The 5,000-nt window shown below is 51.2% G+C and overlaps 1 non-coding gene across 1 annotated transcript in view; it reads left to right on the top strand.

The window, feature by feature from the left end:
* The first annotated feature begins 3,873 nt into the window (after positions 1-3,873).
* Positions 3,874-5,000, top strand: part of LOC126476772 (small subunit ribosomal RNA) — a 1,909-nt gene continuing 782 nt past the window's right edge. The window contains exon 1 of the ribosomal RNA XR_007587218.1: positions 3,874-5,000. This exon is cut by the window's right edge and continues 782 nt beyond it. This is a non-coding gene — a ribosomal RNA (small subunit ribosomal RNA).

Below are 5,000 nucleotides of genomic sequence, written 5' to 3'. Positions count from 1 at the left end.
TGTGCCTTAACCTAACCTACGTTGTGCCTTAACCTAACCTACGTTGTGCCTTAACCTAACCTACGTTGTGCCTTAACCTAACCTACGTTGTGCCTTAACCTAACCTACGTTGTGCCTTAACCTAACCTACGTTGTGCTTAACCTAACCTACGTTGTGCCTTAACCTAACCTACGTTGTGCCTTAACCTAACCTACGTTGTGCCTTAACCTAACCTACGTTGTGCCTTAACCTAACCTACGTTGTGCCTTAACCTAACCTACGTTGTGCCTTAACCTAACCTACGTTGTGCCTTAACCTAACCTACGTTGTGCCTTAACCTAACCTACGTTGTGCCTTAACCTAACCTACGTTGTGCCTTAACCTAACCTACGTTGTGCCTTAACCTAACCTACGTTGTGCCTTAACCTAACCTACGTTGTGCCTTAACCTAACCTACGTTGTGCCTTAACCTAACCTACGTTGTGCCTTAACCTAACCTACGTTGTGCCTTAACCTAACCTACGTTGTGCCTTAACCTAACCTACGTTGTGCCTTAACCTAACCTACGTTGTGCCTTAACCTAACCTAATTTGTGCCTTAACCTAACCTAATTTGTGCCTTAACCTAACCTAATTTGTGCCTTAACCTAACCTAATTTGTGCCTTAACCTAACCTAATTTGTGCCTTAACCTAACCTAATTTGTGCCTTAACCTAACCTAATTTGTGCCTTAACCTAACCTAATTTGTGCCTTAACCTAACCTAATTTGTGCCTTAACCTAACCTACGTTGTGCCTTAACCTAACCTACGTTGTGCCTTAACCTAACCTACGTTGTGCCTTAACCTAACCTACGTTGTGCCTTAACCTAACCTACGTTGTGCCTTAACCTAACCTACGTTGTGCCTTAACCTAACCTACGTTGTGCCTTAACCTAACCTACGTTGTGCCTTAACCTAACCTACGTTGTGCCTTAACCTAACCTACGTTGTGCCTTAACCTAACCTACGTTGTGCCTTAACCTAACCTACGTTGTGCCTTAACCTAACCTACGTTGTGCCTTAACCTAACCTACGTTGTGCCTTAACCTAACCTACGTTGTGCCTTAACCTAACCTACGTTGTGCCTTAACCTAACCTACGTTGTGCCTTAACCTAACCTAATTTGTGCCTTAACCTAACCTAATTTGTGCCTTAACCTAACCTAATTTGTGCCTTAACCTAACCTAATTTGTGCCTTAACCTAACCTAATTTGTGCCTTAACCTAACCTAATTTGTGCCTTAACCTAACCTAATTTGTGCCTTAACCTAACCTACGTTGTGCCTTAACCTAACCTACGTTGTGCCTTAACCTAACCTACGTTGTGCCTTAACCTAACCTACGTTGTGCCTTAACCTAACCTACGTTGTGCCTTAACCTAACCTACGTTGTGCCTTAACCTAACCTACGTTGTGCCTTAACCTAACCTACGTTGTGCCTTAACCTAACCTACGTTGTGCCTTAACCTAACCTAGTTTGTGCCTTAACCTAACCTAGTTTGTGCCTTAACCTAACCTAATTTGTGCCTTAACGTAACCCATGTTGTGCCGTAACGTAACCCATGTTGTGCCGTAACGTAACCCATGTTGTGCCGTAACGTAACCCATGTTGTGCCGTAACGTAACCCATGTTGTGCCGTAACGTAACCCATGTTGTGCCGTAACGTAACCCATGTTGTGCCGTAACGTAACCCATGTTGTGCCGTAACGTAACCCATGTTGTGCCGTAACGTAACCCATGTTGTGCCGTAACGTAACCCATGTTGTGCCGTAACGTAACCCATGTTGTGCCGTAACGTAACCCATGTTGTGCCGTAACGTAACCTATAATATGCCTTAACCTAACCTATAATATGCCTTAACCTAACCTATAATATGCCTTAACCTAACCTATAATATGCCTTAACCTAACCTATAATATGCCTTAACCTAACCTATAATATGCCTTAACCTAACCTATAATATGCCTTAACCTAACCTATAATATGCCTTAACCTAACCTATAATATGCCTTAACCTAACCTAAAGTGCGTCGTAACCAAAACTATATTGCGCCTTAACCTGACGCACGTTGTCGCTGAACCTGCTCTGTAATTGTTATGCAACTTGTTAAATTAGTGTAGTGTTGCCTAACCGCAACCCTCGCAATATAGTTCGCTACTCGCACTGCCCGGTCCCCTGTGTATCGCGTCATGTTAAACACCTTGCAGGTGTTGCTGACTTTCCACATGCTCCTGCTATACACTGTAATGTGGATAGCAGCAGGACGTACATGCCCCCCCCCCTTCCCCCCTGCCTTCGCAAGCTGGTCGGTGAGAAGTTTGCATGTTCAACGCCCTTCGCATGCCGACGTACTCAGCCTACGTTGTGGTACGGCCTGTCACCTGTCCGCCGATGTACGCAAAACCCACAAACTGTACTGCACATTGGTCCGTATGTACTGAATGATACATCGTGGCACATGTGGCCGTATGACGACTGCGCCTAGCAACGGCGGACCATACAGTCCAAATATTGTGCACGCAGCTACGTGTCGTCTCCCTATAAGAGCTGGATTGCAGTGTGGTACGCCATACAGACGTGTGGGAGGAACGGACGCCCTGGATGGCGATCAGCATGAGCAGTCTGTTGATGTAGTGGAGCGTGTATTCGGACGTAGTCGTCTCTTCTCACACACCGTGATAGCATGTTGCACCGTGTTCCACATCTGCGACATGCTGCAGAGGCCGGCTGACAGTCGTTCGCGCAATGGACACCGCATACGTACGGGGTCGACCTTCCACGTGTTCTCTAGGCGTGCACATGTTGTTGCGTCTATGTGGGCAGACGTAGTGTGTTGTGACACCTGACACAGGCATGCAATACTCGTTGCAAATGGCGATGGACGTGTACGTTTGCTGGTGACGTTACGCAAATGAACAACTGGTAACCCGTTGTGGTGCGGTTGTTCTCGCTAGAGGTGAATCAGTGTTGGCGACGATCGGTCGAGCTATTAACCGGTTGTTTCAGGGATACCCACCATGCCCACGAACGTGAAAGGGGATCTGGGTGTGAGGCGATACGCGGCGGTGGCTGGGTGGGACCGTCCCCGGCCGGTGAGGGGGGGCCGCCCGGCGTGCTGGCAGCGCGGTGCGTGGGCGCACGCGCTACAGCCGGCTGGTGGGGGCGGCCAGTGGCAGGCGCGCCGGCCGACGGACGCGGCAGGCGGCGCAGCTGCGCGCCGGCGCCCCCTGCTCGCGGCGCCTTGCGGCCAAAGTAGGTCCTCGCGGGCCCGGTGCGAAGCGCGGTGGCCATCTGCAGTGTGCTGGTCCGATTGAGGACTTTGTGCGCTGAGGATGCGCCGCCGCCCGGCGCTCGGCGCCGCGACGCCGTCTGCTGCTCGGTCGCCCCAGCGGTTCTCGCAGGTGGTTTGTATCGCAGCTGTGCGGACGTGTTGGCGCGTGCGCTGTGCTGGGAGAGTTCGCTTCGGCACCCAAGTGGGGCTTTTGTCCTTCTGTGGCGCCGGCGTTGGAGCTGCCGGTCACCGTAGGTGGCGCGTGTTGTCTCCCGCCGGCAATGCCACGACAGCACGCTCCCGGGCCTCTGTCGGCAGCGGCAAGCTCAGTTGGGAGCACGGGTGGTCGCACCTAAAGCGTCTACTCGCCTAACTCCGGGCGATTGCGCCTCTCTCGAACCCGACCAAGTACTTAGGACGGCGCTGCGCGCCGCCGGGACCTGAGAGGGTTTCGAGGTGTGTTGTGCAGGGGAGCTCAGCCTCCTCCTGTTTGCAGAATAATTGAGCGGACGCTTGCGTGTTCGCGCGGGCCCCCGGGACACACTCCCGGGCGGCCGGCTGCTCAGCTCTAGTTGACGCAGCTCCCTGGTTGATCCTGCCAGTAGTCATATGCTTGTCTCAAAGATTAAGCCATGCATGTCTCAGTACAAGCCGCATTAAGGTGAAACCGCGAATGGCTCATTAAATCAGTTATGGTTCCTTAGATCGTACCCACGTTACTTGGATAACTGTGGTAATTCTAGAGCTAATACATGCAAACAGAGTCCCGACCAGAGATGGAAGGGACGCTTTTATTAGATCAAAACCAATCGGTCGGCTCGTCCGGTCCGTTTGCCTTGGTGACTCTGAATAACTTTGGGCTGATCGCACGGTCCTCGTACCGGCGACGCATCTTTCAAATGTCTGCCTTATCAACTGTCGATGGTAGGTTCTGCGCCTACCATGGTTGTAACGGGTAACGGGGAATCAGGGTTCGATTCCGGAGAGGGAGCCTGAGAAACGGCTACCACATCCAAGGAAGGCAGCAGGCGCGCAAATTACCCACTCCCGGCACGGGGAGGTAGTGACGAAAAATAACGATACGGGACTCATCCGAGGCCCCGTAATCGGAATGAGTACACTTTAAATCCTTTAACGAGTATCTATTGGAGGGCAAGTCTGGTGCCAGCAGCCGCGGTAATTCCAGCTCCAATAGCGTATATTAAAGTTGTTGCGGTTAAAAAGCTCGTAGTTGGATTTGTGTCCCACGCTGTTGGTTCACCGCCCGTCGGTGTTTAACTGGCATGTATCGTGGGACGTCCTGCCGGTGGGGCGAGCCGAAGGCGTGCGACCGCCTCGTGCGTGCTCGTGCGTCCCGAGGCGGACCCCGTTGAAATCCTACCAGGGTGCTCTTTATTGAGTGTCTCGGTGGGCCGGCACGTTTACTTTGAACAAATTAGAGTGCTTAAAGCAGGCAAGCCCGCCTGAATACTGTGTGCATGGAATAATGGAATAGGACCTCGGTTCTATTTTGTTGGTTTTCGGAACCCGAGGTAATGATTAATAGGGACAGGCGGGGGCATTCGTATTGCGACGTTAGAGGTGAAATTCTTGGATCGTCGCAAGACGAACAGAAGCGAAAGCATTTGCCAAGTATGTTTTCATTAATCAAGAACGAAAGTTAGAGGTTCGAAGGCGATCAGATACCGCCCTAGTTCTAACCATAAACG

The sequence above is a fragment of the Schistocerca serialis genome, chromosome 4 (genome assembly GCF_023864345.2).
Source record: "Schistocerca serialis cubense isolate TAMUIC-IGC-003099 chromosome 4, iqSchSeri2.2, whole genome shotgun sequence".
NCBI classification, from domain to species: Eukaryota; Metazoa; Arthropoda; class Insecta; order Orthoptera; family Acrididae; genus Schistocerca; species Schistocerca serialis.
This window is presented reverse-complemented; position numbering and strand designations above follow the sequence as displayed.